The sequence below is a fragment of the Megachile rotundata genome, chromosome 4 (assembly GCF_050947335.1).
Source record: "Megachile rotundata isolate GNS110a chromosome 4, iyMegRotu1, whole genome shotgun sequence".
NCBI classification, from domain to species: Eukaryota; Metazoa; Arthropoda; class Insecta; order Hymenoptera; family Megachilidae; genus Megachile; species Megachile rotundata.
In genome coordinates this window covers 8,889,757-8,906,641 of record NC_134986.1, presented here as the reverse complement: position 1 = coordinate 8,906,641, position 16,885 = coordinate 8,889,757, and the positions used below count along the sequence as shown (strand labels likewise).

At 37.5% G+C, this 16,885-nt stretch overlaps 1 protein-coding gene across 2 annotated transcripts in view; it reads left to right on the top strand.

Annotated features, from left to right (window-relative positions):
• Nucleotides 1–16,885, top strand: part of LOC100875210 (monocarboxylate transporter 10) — a 137,726-nt gene that overhangs the window by 21,081 nt on the left and 99,760 nt on the right. For both annotated transcript variants that reach the window (XM_076530500.1, XM_076530499.1), the window contains exon 2: nucleotides 1,828–1,946. The gene's annotated coding sequence lies outside the window, so the exon portion shown is untranslated. The remainder of the gene's footprint in view (nucleotides 1–1,827; nucleotides 1,947–16,885) is intronic.

Sequence of the window (16,885 nt, the reverse complement as noted above, 5' to 3'; positions counted from 1 at the left end):
AGACAAAGGTGCACCAATGACCCGATTCGATCGTTCCCGTTAGAGGCAGGCTTCGTGTCCTTCGAAACAATGGGCATACTTTTTAAGTATCCCGATAAGCGTTCTGCATCCTCGAACGACTGGCCATCGACGAGGCAAAATAATCCGTGTTCCGCCGATCCCCGTATCGATTAATCGCGCAATCAACCGATTATTTGCATAATCGAAGCGATGCTGGCCGACGCATATTTGACGGGAAACACGAGAAGAACGTTTGCGGATAGGCTTGTTCTGCTGAAACATGAATACTAGAATATCGAGTGTTTTCGTGCCTTAGATAGAATCGTGTTCAAATATTTGCCTGGAAAATTGACTTTTCTTCTCTGGTGTGTTTTCGGGGAATTTGAGGAGGTTGAAGGGTGAATTTGAGAAGGTGGGGTGTCGAGGGGTTGAGAAGGTGGGAAATTGAGAAGTTGAGGACTTTGGGGGGTTCAGAAGTTGGAAGTTTGGGAATTTGGGGATTTTGGGGATTGAGAAGGTGGGAATTTAAGAAGTTGGAAATTTTGAGGGGTTCAGAAGTTGAGAGTTTGGGAATTTGGGGATTTTGGGGATTGAGAAGGTGGGAATTTGAGAAGTTGGGGATTTTGAGGGGTTCAGAAGTTGAGAGTTTAGGAATTTGGGGATTTTGGGGATTGAGAAGCTAGGAATTTGAGAAGTTGGGGATTTTGAGGGGTTCAGAAGTTGAGAGTTTGGGAATTTGGGGATTTTGGGGATTTTGGGGATTGAGAAGCTGGGAATTTGAGAAGTTGGGTATTTTGAGGGGTTCAGAGGTTGAGAGTTTGAGAATTTGGGGATTTTGAGAATTGAGAAGCTGCGAATTTGAGAAGTTGGGTATTTTGAGGGGTTCAGAAGTTGAGAGTTTGGGAATTTGGGGATTTTGAGGATTGAGGAGCTAGGAATTTGAGAGTTGGCGATTTTGGGGGGTTGAGAAGTTGAGAGTTCGGGAATTTGGGGATTTTGAGTATTGAGAAGGTGGGAAATTAAGAAGTTGGAGATTTTGAGGGGTTCAGAAGTTGAGAGTTTGGGAATTTGGGGATTTTAGGGATCGAGAAGCTCGGAATTTGAGAAGTTGGGGATTCTGGGGGTTCAGAAGCTAGGAGTCAGATAATTTGGAGATTTTGGAGGTTTGAGAATTCGAGTTTTTTGGGAAATTGGGAATTTGAGAGTTTGGGCACTGGAAAATTTGAGAATTTTGGGAAGTTGGGTATATCTGAGCTTGAGAAATTGAAAACTTGTAGATTCGACATTTTTAACACATGAGAATTGAAGAATTTGAAAATTTTTAAGTTTTAAGGAATTCGAATGTTTGAGGTTCTGAAAGTTTCACGAAATAATTTCAGAATAATACATGTAAGGAATTTAGCTACATCAGCATTTGAAAATTTGTAAACTTGTAAATTCGACAATTTGTTCGCACGACAATTAAAAACTTTACAGATTTGAAAGTTTTAAAAAATCCAAGAGTTTGACAACTTGAGAGTCTTAAAGAATTTACTTAAAGAATATGTATATAATTCACGTACATCAAAATTTAAGAATTTCAAAATTGTTCCTTCGCAAATTTCCTCGCACAAGAACTTGAAGATCCAATCTCGAAATAAAAAACCATGTCCAACAATATTGACAGACTCATATTTCATCATCGACGGACAAAAGGCCGGTGATCTGTCATTCCCGAGAAGACTATTCAGAATCTCCGCATTCCTCGCTGCTCCATTTACGTTTCACGCGTCATCGTTTCAATATGCACGTCTCGTAATAGAATTTTTGTTCTTTTCCCTTGGAAAGGTGGATCTGTATCTACGGGAGCGGAAAATGTGTCCAGGAAACGGATCGAAGCTGAACGTGTTTTCGACGTTGCTTACGGGACTCGTGCAACCAGTCCAGGATGAAGCGTTCCTCGTCTGGTGAGTTGAATTTCCTTTCTCAAAGAATACTTTTTCCTTCGAGCGAGCACGGAGACCGTCTGCGCATGACGGCTTCATTTTATCGCGCATCGATCTTAATGCCCGATACTGCCTTGTTATTGGCCTACCTTTTATGAGGGAAATGATCACTATGGGGGTGATTTGTGACTCTGCTCGTCGTGCTCTTTAACAAGGTTTCGTAGTCAACTGGTCAGCTGCTAAGGTTCTTAGGGATTTACTCTATGTATCTTTATTTGGAGGGCTTCGTTTTACTGGTGCACTTGTTGTAGGGTGAAGGTTATGGGATTTGGATTTTTTGTTGAAAAGTAGCAAGGTTTCATATAGGTGGATATGTACTAGTTTTTGAAGGTATGGATTACAGTTTAGGTTGAATGCATGTGAGTATATCTGTGTTAGGGTGAAGGTTATTAGGGGTAGTTTTTAGCTTTGTTCATCATGATAGACTTTAGCAAGGTTTCATATAGTCAGGTGTTCATCTACTAGTTTTTGAACATACGGGTTATGATTTAGAATGCATGTGAGTATACTTGTGTTAAGGTGAAGATTATTAGGGGTACTTTTTAGCTTTGTTCATCATGATAGACTCTAGCAAGAATTCATATAGTCAGGTGGTCATCTACTAGTTTTTGAAGGTATGGGTTATGGTTTAGATTGAATGCATGCGAGTATATCTGTGTTAGGGTGAAGGTTATTAGGGGTAGTTTTTAGCTTTGTTCGTCATGATGGACTTTAGCAAGGTTTCATATAGTCAGGTGGTCATCTACTAGTTTTTGAAGGTATGGGTTATGGTTTAGATTGAATGCATGCGAGTATATCTGTGTTAAGGTGAAGGTTATTAGGGGTAGTTTTTAGCTTTGTTCATCATGATAGACTCTAACAAGGATTCATATAGTTAGGTGTTCATCTACTAGTTTTTGAACATATGGGTTATGATTTAGAATGCATGTGAGTATACTTGTGTTAAGGTGAAGATTATTAGGGGTACTTTTTAGCTTTGTTCATCATGATAGACTCTAGCAAGAATTCATATAGTTAGGTGGTCATCTACTAGTTTTTGGAGGTATTGCTTATGGTTTAGGTATGTTGAATGCATGTGAGTATACCTGTGCTATGGTGAAAGTTATTAGGGGTGGTTTTTAGTTTTACTCTTCATGGAAGACTCTAGCAAGGTTTCATAAAATTAGGTGCTCATCTATTAATTTCTTAAATACAGAAAATACAGTGTATGTATGTTGAATAAATGCATGTGAGTATATCTGTATATGGTGAAGACCATAGGGGTAGTTTTAGCTTTGTTCTTCAAAGAAGACTTCAGCAAGAATTTATAAAGACAGGTGGTCATCCACTTCTTCTATGAAGGAAATGCATACAGTTTATGAGTGTCCTGCAAATTCATGTGAGTACACCTGTATTAGGGTGAAGGTTATAGACATCCTTTGTTGTTCATGGGAGATGTGCAAGGTTTTACGAAGTTACGTGGTCATCTTCTTCTATCAACACCTATGAACACATGTGTACACCTCCACAATGAAGATCATATGAAGGAAATGCATACAGTTTATGAGTGTCCTGCAAATTCATGTGAGTGCACCTGTATTAGGGTGAAGGTTATAGACATCCTTTGTTGTTCATGGGAGATGTGCAAGGTTTTACGAAGTTACGTGGTCATCTTTTTCTATGAACATCTTCTATGAACACATGTGTACACCTCCACAATGAAGATCATATGAGTGATCTTAAGCTTTGTTGTCCATGATAGACCAAAAATCAATGTACATCTACCTCTTCTATAAACAGAACGCACAGAGGTTATGGTTCTATGAATTCATTTGAATACATCAGTCAAGGTGAAGCTGACGTTAGTCTACGTTTTCGTCGTTCAGAGAAGGTTTCATCAAAGATTTGTAAGGTTAGGTGATAGTCCACAAACGTTTTGACGACAAAGGACACGCTTCATGAATGTTAAACACACATAGGCACAGTCGTATCAGAAGCTTACGTGGAACCTCCTCGAAAGTTGTAAAGTTTCATAAGGTTAAGTGGTCGTTTACGTTTTGAAAAGGGTACGTTTCGTATTTTATGAATGCACTCGTATTAAGGTGAAGGTTATAGAGACAGTCGATGACTTTGTTGTCCATAGAAGATTTCATAAAGTTAAGTGGTCATCCTTCCGAAGACAAAAGATAGCGTTTATGAGTACTCTATAAATTCGTGCGAGTACACTCGTGCCTGAGAAGGTTGTAGATACCATACGATTTTGTTGTTAGAACCTTCTAGTTTCACTGTACAAGCTTGTCCTTTATTCATGTTTTCGAGTCAAAGAGTAGGTTTCATAAGTGTTTCATGAATACACGGTCGTATTTGTGTTACAGAGGTCAAAGAAACTCAATTACGGGGACCCTGAAGAGGGTCAGTATAGTACTTCTATAGAGCTTCACAGAGTGGGAGCGTTGATATGCACTTTTCAGTGAGTTCAAAAGTAGAGTTCACGAGTGCTCTATGACTAGTGCGTGCCTGCGAAACCTGTCAAATCAAGTTCGGAAATTATAGACATTTCATATTTCATTTGCGGATTCTTAGAAGGCTAATTTGTGAATAATTATGGATGCAAGTTTAGGGTGTTTAATATTTAGAAATTTGAGGTTTTGTCTAATTTTTGGATTTGGGAAGTTGGAGGATTGGGTTTTTCGTGATACAGAATTTGGGGACATGGGAATTTAGAGATGCAGGGATTGGGGAATATAACAATTTGGGGATGTAGGATATTTGGGACGTGGTGATTTTGGGATGTAGAGATTTGGCAATGCAGAGATTTGTGGACATAAGGATTTAGGTAAGTAGCGACTTGTGGACATAGCAAGTTGGAAACCTAGGAATTTGGAGACATAGGGATTTGAACACGTAAACATTTGTGGATATATGGATTTGTAAACGTAAAGATTTGAGGACGTAGAGATTTAGGGGCGGAGAGATTAGTGGTCGCAGGAATTTGAGGTTATGGAGCTTTGTAGATGTAAAGCTTTAGGGATTTTAGAATTTGAGAACATAGTAATTTGCAGATACAGAAGTCTGTTTATCTGAGAACTTCGTAATCTTAAAGTGTAATGATTTAAAAACTTCTGCAACTATTTGAGTAAATATTTATTGAGTAATAATATTTAAACTCCTGTATATTCTTGACTAATAAGTCAACAATTTACAAGCATGAAAGTTTGAATATTTGTGACAAAGAAAATTAAAATAAAATTTCTAAAATTAAATTTCTAATAAAATATCAATAATATTAGACGAAGTCATCAATCTACGAAATTAGAGCTATGTATCGTGCATCTGCAATTTCGAAATGCCCCGAGTTCTCCAAACATTGCCTTGGCCCAGAATTCACTCAAGTTGTGTGCGAATCTAGTGTCAATAGCATAACGATGAACAAGGTTCGTACGCCATAATTGGCTCGCTAATTCACACGATGTTTGCTCATAAAGGAATCGCGCGAGTCGAGTATCCTGTATGACCCTCTCGAAGGTACATCGCGTTAATTACAGGAGCGTGGACGATGCAGTTCGATCGATCCTAGCTTTCGAGACTCGCTCGCGAGTGAATCCGATAGATTAATGATCGCGGCCGTGTCCAAATCGATTCATTAAGGACATTGGCCCTACCTCGAGGGGATGGTCTCTGCCGTTTAATCGACTGTGATTAAACAATGCATTCGCCCACGTGGTTCGCCCTGGATATAAATAGAAAATGCGCGGCGCCTCTTTGAACCGGTACTTTTGCCAGAAAAATAACATCGATGTGTTTCGGGGTTTTCGTGAGTTCAAAGGGCGATCGGTGTCTTTGATAAGACTTTATCAGAGTTATTGACCTGGTTAACTGTTCACACCGTTGCCGGGTCAACTTTGTACCACTGAATCAATCCTTTGAACACCCTGTAGCTCTTGTGCATGGACCTTGACACTTTTTTCTTGCTCCAAATCCACTTTGCTCCCATAACTTCGTGTCACTTAATACTCGAAACTGGTTTATATTTTAAATCACTTTGAATAGCAAACGCTATTCATTACAAGGAAGTTGAATTTATTGTACAATTTTGATTACAGTTTGTTTCGCTTTTATTTTTCGAAGGAGATGCGTAACTATTTTACGATATACCGTCAGTATCTTGGACCCCTGTCGAAATTGTTAGCCTCGCAAGGATACAAAGAGTGAGCGATTTAATAAGAGGAAGCTGACCGAAGTGGTGGCATTGAAAGGGAAGGCTAACTCGGGGTAGTGGTGAATATTTTGTTAATTAACGGCGCAGCAACGACAGCTTGAAAAATAACATGGAACGAGAGCTTCTACCTAACAGACTAATCTACTTCGCCGGTTGAAAAAGCTTCAGCAAGGGAAAGCTGGTCGAACAATTTACTCTATTCACCGTGTATAACGTAATAGTTTGGCCAGGCTCCAATAAATGAATACGAACGAAGACACGGTACTCGATTCTACTCCCTGCAAATGGAATAAAAAGTCAACCCCCATGGAGGCTGCCTTAAAAAGCTCCATGAAAATTGAAAATTCTTCGACAGTAAAGAGGGACAAGAATACAAAGGGGAACAGCAACAGCAACAATAATAATACAAACAACTATAGTGACAACAATAATAAGAACTACATGAAGAACAGCAGCAATGATAACAAGGACTACATGAAGAAAAACAGCAACGTTGATCAGCAACATTAGCAACATTAGCATGAAGAAAAACAGCAACGTTGATCAGCAACATCAGCAACATCAGCAACATCAGCATGAAGCAAAACAGCAACGTTGATCAGCAACATCAGCAACGTCAGCATGAAGAAAAACAGCAGCAATGATATGACTACATGAAGAAAAACAGTAACATTGATCAGCAACATTAGTAAATCAGCAATATTAGAAATATCAGCAACAACAGCAATATTAGCAATATCAACAATATCAGCTGCGACAATGACAAAAGCAACAGCAACATCCAAAACAGTAGCAATAGCAAAAACAGCAACACAAATAATATTAATCCTAACTCGGTCAATTGGCTGTATCATCTTGCAATCTTGTTTGGTGGCTACGAATTAGTCGTCAGCAATATTTCAGCAAGAAATTGGAGAGGAAGGGGGAACAACGATCGGACGAATCGTGTACAAACTCGTGGCATTGACAAAGTCAAATTCGATCGGGGCGAAAAGTTTCTTGTCGAGCAAGTTTCTCTCGCACGTAATCGTCGTGGAACTAGTTCCCGATCGACGGGCGAATACAAACCCCCCGGACTCTTGGAGCTGTCCACACTTCGCTTTTACGTCTCGGAGCGTGAACGTTGCTTCACTAGCGACTTCTACCCAGTCCCCGGAGACTTTTGCCGTATTAGCATCGGTCGGATCGGGTCAAATATTTGTCGAGACACGAGTTCACGAGCAGAGCACGAGTTTTCGAACTTCTACCTCTTCGAGTCTCGAAGGAGTAGCTTGCCTCGTCGGTGAGTTGACACCGGGATATTAGCTCTTCTTTTTTCGCTGTTCGCATGTGCGCCTTGGAATATTTGAGGCGTTCGGGTAGTAAACTCTTCGTTACCGAATGAATTTGTATTACGATACGAATTATATAAATAGCTTTAACTGAAATTAGGTGAATATCGGGAAAATAATGTTTAAAGTTTAGGAAGGGTATAAATAAAACACCCCATTACGTACGTCAAGGGTGGTCATTACTCATTCCGTTTCTACTCTTGTTCGTTCAAGAGGGTAATCGAAGTGAACATGATTTAAACATCCCTGACAACCACTTAATGGTTAGCGAAATGAGTTCTTGCACGATCAAAAACGTTAGTGCGATAACGTTGGGCGGACTGCCAGAAGAATTCTGAAAGCGTGCGAATTTTTTTGCGTTTAATGTATCTACTCCGGAAACTGCGTTACATAAGTGGGAAAGAGAGACAAGAGAAAATGGGAGATTTATGGATCTTACCGGAGGTGAAATTTTATTATGCAGATGATACTACAAGTCTTGGAAAATCCTGTGTGTGTAAGAACTTATCATTGATAGCAATCCTTTTATGGAGAGGATATTAAAATTACAGAATTAAATAAACTTCAATCTTTTGTTTGACAATTTTAGTTTAAACTCAAAAATATTGCCTGATGAACTAACTTTACCTGGTGGACGTTTATCTGGTCTGTCGATATCTAACGGTCAAGTATCTAACGGTCAAATTTCTAACGTGCGAATATTTAACGCGCAGATACCTGAATGTTCCACCAGTTGCGATTCCAAACGCGGTGATATAAAAGCAATACAGATCCTATTTTCCATTGGACTTTGTAATCGTTATAATTTTTATTTCGAATGTCAAATGAATAGAGTGTTCCATCAAAGAGAGTCAAAAGAAAAGTGCTCGATATCAATATTAAACGAAAGCATTGTTCGTCACTGAATAGCTACAATGTTGAAAGGAAAAAGAATCACGTACGAAGGGTTAAAAAGAGGGCGCGTATTTACAGGGACCAACATCGAACGGTCCATGAATATGTAACACCTTTGATTTCCATTTTCGATGGAAACAGCCGTGAGCCTCGTAGATTTTAACCATCGAAATAGGGTTTGTGCGAAGTGAATCCATCCACGGACCAACATTTCATCGTAGCTGGAATAAATTTTCCCTCAAAGACCCCGATTCGCCCTCTTTTAAATCGTAAAGAAGGTTACTCCGACGTTATCCTTCGGCCAGGAAGGAAAGAAAGGAGGACTAAATTCTTTCGGGCAGGATCACGAAAGCGCATTGAAATATCGTCTCCAGGACGAGGAATGGAAATTGCGGTAATTAGTTGGCTGCATAAATTACCATGAAGCCGGTGTGGGATGTTGGAAGATCACCAGAGTGATTTTTCTCCTCGTTTACCGACAAGCTAGGCTGTCGTAGTAATCGTTGCTAATTGACCCCGGCGTTTTTACTTGTTTGACTTTGAAATTTCCACTCTTTTATTCTCGTATCTTTCAAAATTCCGACGTTACAATTACGTATCAATTATGTCCAGTAGCCAGGTTGTACCGTAAGAAAAATAGTTGAAACGCTGTACATTTACATAATGAATAACGTTCATAATAAATTCCCGATACGAAATAGAAGATCAGACGTCACGCTGTTATTAATCAATAATAAATTAAATAGCGAGATGAAATATTCGATAAAATAAAATCCAATTAAATCCGGAAGCTCCCAACAGAACAATCGATGTAAATCCAATTTAATCAATCTCGCAGCAGGCTGATAACTAAAAACACACAGCTCTCTAATTAATATTTAGTATAAAAATATACCGCTCACGCGGTGTCTCGTGTTCAAGTTGCAATAACAACGGGAACAAAATTAGCTTCGTATTATGAGTTAATTAAGAACGTCAAAAGCGACGATGGAAAAGAAATTTCTGAAGAACGCAAATTAATCGGCAGAGCAACAGTTGATCCACCGTAAATCAACCCTTGCTCCATCGCGAGCAGCGAACGATATTCAATTACACAGGCTAATTAACGCGAGTTCCGCGAGGATTATCGTGTCATCGATTTCCAGGTTCGTTAGCTGCAGTGATTCTGTGGTGGTTACGAGGGCGAAATCGTTCCTTTGTACGAGCTCCTTTGCTTCGAATCTATTTGATCGGTTGAACGACGATTCTAACCCTCGTTTAACGTTTGCTATTGCCTCTTGGGGAATCGTGTTACGAACCTTGTTCTCCAGATAAGCTACCGTTCTTCTCGTTCCAGGGAACATTATGTTCCTCAGAAGCTCGAACACTTTCCAAGAAAAATAACGATTATCGAATTTGATCGCGATCTCGAAATTATCGAACGAATTTATTCGTTCGCAAAAATCTGCCGAAACACGGCGAGAACGAAAGCGTGATAACGCGATTTTCTCATGCGTCTAATTACTCTTTGATCTATTAAGGTCACGTTACTTTGTTTCGCTTAATTAACTTGCGTCGCGTTAACGTTATCAGCGACCCGATTCAATTAAATATACATCGGCTCAGCTAATTGATACATGCTCGTACAATGAATCTGAAATAACCAGGCGTAAATTTTACTCAAGTTATTATACAACATAAAAACGTATTTCTCTGTTTTACGGTTCAACTCTCAAAAGGCGTTCATTTTATTTAACGCAACAAAGCAGATATTTTCTCGCTAAATTATTATTATAAAGCTGTATTATACGTCGAAATACTAAAAATTAATAATACTGAAATAGCCAACGAAGTTCAAAAAGAATTTCGAAGCACGCTTCAAAAGAATTCACGAAACTTTTCAACTAAAAGGTTTTAAACTTGCTATCTGCCAACAGCAGATGCCTTCGGGTGAAAAGGGTTAATAATGACAGGGATTTCCGAGCTTTTAACAATGTCAAAGACTTTTGTTCGTTCATATATCTAGTTCGCTCACATAGGTATTGTTTCATATACCCGTTTCGTGTTTGCTCGAACGGCTAAAGTAGGAAATATATCAAAGAGAATTAACGCAGTTCGACCGCGTGTAATTACTCAACAACGCGCGCAGCGGTAGGATATTTTGTTGAGAATTATCGTAACACGTAACAGATACATCCGGACGATTAATCTGCTTCCGTGTGCATGTATCTGCTAAACCAGCGCCGGATTAAGACCGTGAAGAGTCAGATTCAGGGATAACGTTATTATACACGTCAACAGGGTGATAAAGTAAGTGAACGCCTTTGTGAATCGTCGAGAAAAATTACTTTGATTTTAAGTTTGGTATGTAAGTTCAAATTTTTTGATTGTATTGTATGATCATTTAGAGAGAGTCTTTTATGGACGCCTTTGAAAATCGTCGAGAAAAATTACTTTGACTTTAGGTATGGTATGTAAGTTCAAATTTTTTAATTGTATCGTATGATCATTTAGAGAAAGTCTTTTATGGACGCCTTTGAAAATCGTCGAGAAAAATTACTTTGACTTTAAGTTTGGTATGTAAGTTCAAATTTTTTAATTGTATCGTATGATCATTTAGAGAGAGTCTTGTATGGACGCCTTTGAAAATCGTCGAGAAAAATTACTTTGACTTTAGGTTTGGTATATAAGTTCAAATTTTTTGATTGTATTGTATGATCATTTAGAGAGAGTCTTTTATGGACGCCTTTGAAAATCGTCGAGAAAAATTACTTTGACTTTAGGTTTGGTATGTAAGTTCAAATTTTTTGATTGTATTGTGTGATCATTTAGAGAGAGTCTTTTATAAACGTCTCTGAAAATCATCGAGAAAAATCAGTTTGACCTTGATCGTGGTACCCAAGGTCAAATTCGTTGTACCATATAAGCAACGAAAGATATCTTGTATGAACCCTATGTTAAAATTATCATTCTTATAAAAAATGTCCTTAATCATAAATATCAATAATCTTTCAATACTTCTGAAAATTACTTTCATTCTATTAACCCCTTGCACTAAGACTTATTTGTCAGGTGCGTCAGTCAGAACTGACTACAGCTACAATATTGAAACAGACAAAAAAAATTAAAATGTTATGTCAATATGTTATTATTTAAACGTTGTCTATGCAAATTATAATTGGACTTGCACTCCAAATTGAGGCATATTAAAAATTTGAGTAAAATTGATCACGGCCGAGGTAAGAGTGCGTCACGAGTCAGCCTCGTTAAAATAGTGCAAAGGGTTAATAATACAAAACCATGGTGCTACTAGATGATTCTGTCTAAAAGAAACAAGTGTAAAACATCCGTAAAGAAAATTTAGACTTAAAAAAGATTAAAGTATAAATCTAGAACGACAAGAGAATATAATCTAGAATAAGAGATGAAAAAGTAGCAATTGATCTCCTGTAAAGATTGATCCAACGAGACGTGTATGATCCCGAAATTGATGGAGTACAATAGCCCCGATCAATTTCGTTTTTTTGCAAATATATTCGGCCGTTCGACCCGAGACATTTTTCTTAGCTAAGCAACTATCAATCTTTCCGTTCACAATCGCAAAACCAACGAAGCCGTGAGGGTTGCAAAAAAGGAGATGGCTCGAAGAAACGTGTGGGAAGCGAAAGAAGAGAGCGTCAGTCGCAGAAACTAATTGCTCGAAGAAAGTCCGTAGAAGAGCCGAAGGTTGTTTGCCAAGCAATTGGCCGTGGCTGGTTGAGTAATGTTTGACCGGAAGCCGGGGCTCTTTAATGCCGAATCCTCGGCCATTGTCCGACCGTGTGGTCCCGCGTTGAAGGATGACACGTGGGATAACTCGCGCAGAACAATAAGGGGATTGAATTATGAGACAGAAGAGTCCTTTGTCCCTCAAGCTTTTGTCCGAGCGATTAATCGTCCCTGAAATCACTTCGCGGTGCAAATTCGGAAATTAGGCAATTCCGATAGCGTGAGACGTTCGGAATGTTACTTGCCCAAGAAATATCGTCGCTCTTCCGGTGTCCGCTTTATGAAACTCCGGGGATTTATTGGGATGGGATTTATTAAAATTGGACCTTTTTGGAATTTGGGCCAGGAATATTCACATCTATGCAATTTTTTATGATATGGGAATTTATATTTTTAAAATAGAGATCATACTTTTTTGCAGTAGACAATATTTTCTTAGAGTTATTTTCTGAAGGTGAGTTGATATGTAAATTGATTATTTTGTTAGATCAATTCGAAAAGATTTGACCCTATCACGCAAACAAATTCGATATTAAAAATAGGCAAATCGCGTATTTACACTTTTTCCGGTGAACAACAGCTTTCCAGATATATCGACAAATATGTATGAATGTTTTTTGACCCCAATTTCAAGGGTTGTTCTCACCCCTTCGATACGGACGATTTCCAATAAATAAAAGGCGAACGTATCGAATGTTCGTTCGAGTTTAATAAAATTTCATTTAATATTGACATTTATCAGCTGCATGTTTTTCGTCAATTATGAAAATTTTTTAATAGCTACCTCCGCATTTTTTCATGTATTACATCGTGTTAAAAGTTTGAAAGAAGTCAGGTATTTTATAAGTATTGAAAATGTGGATATCGTTGTCGGGTGCTAGTGAAATGTGACCCGGTAGCCTAGGGACATTTTGAAGTTTTAATTTAACGTGACAGGTACAAGAGGGAGGACTTTCATTCTCCGGAAACTCTTTTCCTTGGAATCCGACGTCGCATAACTCGCTCGTAATGAAGCTAATAAAAATACGTAGACATGCGAAAAATTTGATTTTCCTTTAAAAACGATTTCAGTAAAATCGTAGAATTTTTATTGCATTGAAAAATTTGCTTTTGACTTTTTCCTGCATTTTTAGATTTTGGTATGAAGTGAAATACGTCATTGCACATATCTATTTTTTGTAAGGAATACTTTTTGAGAAATAATAAATTTATTAGGGTGTACATTAGTAAATATATCTATGAGGAATCGTTTAACAAATGTACATAACTTTCACAATATTAAATTAAAAATCCGTCAGACTTCCTCCATTTTTCACAGTTGAATACAAAATATGTTTGCACTCACATCAATATAAATATCTCAATAAATTGAACTGATAAAATGTTATTTATAAATCACAATATATCATATATTCGATCCACGGTAATCGATAAAAAATTCCAGTTTGCGAAACGCTTCGATAAATATTATTTAACACACAAAAATTACTCGAATTTTAATTAAACCTCTCGCGAATTTGGGTAGAAATTAACTCGGCTCCATCAAAATTAATATCATTAAAACTGCCAGCCAAAAATGCTTCTCGTTACAACTCTGATGGTAATGCCTGATGGATGTTGCATACAAGAACGAAGATAAAAAAGAACGAAAAAAGAAAATGAAGGAAACTAGCGTTTCCGATAATAATTCATTTTCGTCGTTTTTCACGGTGAAAGAACGCGTTCAACGTTTTGACGCGTTAATATTTCATCGTTTTTTTTTTTGAAGAATGGCGAAAAAATAACTGAATGCATGGCACGTTTCAGAGAATAAGTCGGTTCATGATTCATCGAATCGACGTTCTCCCGGCATTTTTAATTTTCTTTTGTGCGAAAGGCACGAACGTACGTGTCGTGCGTGGGGGGAGACCTGTACGCTATTAATCATCGCTAAGAGTCGCGAAAGGTTAATATTCCATTGGAATGTTAGCACAGAGCTGGAAGTTACAAATTATAATGGAAATCCAGGACTCGGCTACGGAAACCCGGAACAGGTTCGTTGCGGTTTGCCTCGCTAGAGAAATTCTCTGGATAGTGGATGAAATTCTGCTATTACTAACGATATTGTTATCGATTCAATCCCCAAAAAGCTGCGATGTAAGCCTAAACGTTATAGAAATGTTACTGAATAAAGTAAATGTACAACACGTTATATTATGATTCGCATGGATAACTTTGTTATGTATAAGTCAGTTCGTATAGCGCGCCTACAGTCAGTCTTTCACGCGCATGCGCACTTGTAGGTCAAGCGGGCGCTTCGAATATCTGTTCACAGAAGTAACTTTCTTTTATTGTACCGATGAAATTACACATTGTGCAGCTGTATTTTAAACAAATAATCATTGTCGAAGGAGTTAAATATTATAAAATCAAGTTTTGGACGACATTACTATTGAATTTGTTTCCTAAAGAATTAATGCTAGGTTTTTTAACAAAATCGTAATTTTGTTGTAACTGTACATTTGAGATTTCTTAAATTACAGAAATTAAGATGCTTTTGCTGAAACAATTTTTATGGAAGGATAGTATAAATGAATTGATATTTCATTCTTTATTTACTCCTTATATTTTATTTCCAATATAAAAGGAAGTTTATTGAACATTCATAAAGCTATCGTTAATAGAATAATATAGAACAATAATTTAATAAAAAGTGAAACGAAAAAGATTAAAATGTTGAAGTGAAACCAAGTGATCAGACTTGATCATGAGGGCGTTAAGAAGTACCTGTCTGAAATATCAGTCCCGATTCCCAGCATCTAAATTATTCAATAAAGAGCGAAATCAGCAATCGATTTTCGAGCGATATCGACTTCAATCGGAATCGAGTATCGTCGTGATATTATCCCGTGGCAACGGTCCCTGCTGAATAAAGCAAGATGCATAAACCAGCGAGCAGGTAATGCGTGTGCCACCGGTGCATTCGTGATTTATACCAGCGTGCACGAGCTCTTGCATTTCCGGTGGTGCAGCCGGTAGAAATGGCATCTGTTACCATTATCGTAGCGCGAACTTCCGCCACGGAAACCGTCGTCGAAGCGGCACGCGTTTTTTCCCTTCTTTCCCACCATTCTGCTTTTAAGATCACTCTTCTTCTAATTTATTATTTATCTATTTTTTATATAGAGTGTTTCGATGATAGACGTTCATTTTATAATTATTTTCTTGTGGTTATTTAGTAATCGCTGTTATGTGCTTTTCGGTGATCTGTTAAGGGTAATATCATCGATTTATAATTTTAGATATACGTATGATGTGTATGTAATTTTTGAGGAGATGTTAAAAATATATTACAAAAATAAATGCAATAGAATTAAAATATAAAATTAATATAAAAAAATAATATCAATAGTAGAAAAGTGAGATGGTTGATTTTTCCTTCTTAATCTTTTCATATTCGAATTAAAAATAATTAAAAATAAATACAAAGTGTAGCATGAGACACATTTATGAATTACTTTAAGTAGCAATAAGTTTTCTAACAAGCGTTAGAAGAAAAGTTGTAGAGGGTACGATAAGTTCGTTTTCTAAATGGAATAACGTCGAAAGTGCAACGAGAAAAGAGAAATACCGCGGACTTCAGTCGAAAGAAATCACAAGAACGTTGTTGGGATAAATTACAACGGTTGCATTGGCTGCAGAAAGGTACAATATTGCCTGTCGTTTATTCTCGAAGAAACAGTGGCTTCTTGAAGAAAAATTGTCTCTCCGATTTAAAGAAACCCAGAAAAACAGTACATGTGCACACATACATCGAATCGAGATTGAAGCTCATAATGCGACCTGCGGATGCATTTTTATGGTTAACTAAAAGCCTTCATAGAAATCGAAGGCTGTTCAATCTTCAAAGATTCTTTTATATTCTAGCATGAAAATGATTAAATAGCACAAAGGACGTGATATAGGTATCATACACATTTTTGTATTTATTTAAAGAGTTGATATGTTATTTTTATGCGATGTTTTGAAGAGATGATATAAGTGGAAATGGATATATGTAGTCAGACGTGTTAGTGCTTTAGGTGATTATTAAGGAAGTTATTAGTTAATATTCAATTTTAAGTTAAAGTATACCATTCTTCATCTCAACAAAATATTTTTTAAAAGGTATGACAATAACATGCAAAATAAAAACTGAGATCAGTTTGACCAGCCTTAAACAATTTTCATTGTTCATTAAAAACAAGAATCTCGAGAATAATGTCAAAATTAATTACGTTTAACAGCGATAAAGCAATGTTAATTAAGAGAATAAGCAGGAAATCAGATCAAGAAAATTGTAGATATCTTAAAATATATTCGTGCATTTTACGAGTAAAAATTCAGTCGTTAGACGTATAGTTGTGGGTAGAAGGAGGCATATTATATCCCGAAGGATTAATTTCAAGGCAGTTGAAGCTCCGGCTCGACGATTCTCGCCTAATTGCCGCGATCCTCTTCGAGCGTTGGGAAACCGGGTTAGACTTAAGTATAGAGCTTCAGAGAGACAACGTTATCGCGAATCGAAACCGTGTCCCGAATTTTCCGGCCTCGTCATCGTTTTTTCGGTTATTAATATTCTCCACGGCTGCGAAAACGCTAGCCGAACTATTTTAATCCGCAACTTTTTTATAATTAATCACGCGCCGCACTCGGAGTGAAAATCAACGCGGAAAGAATCGCGATGTGTATTCGGAGTTATTAATTAGCGC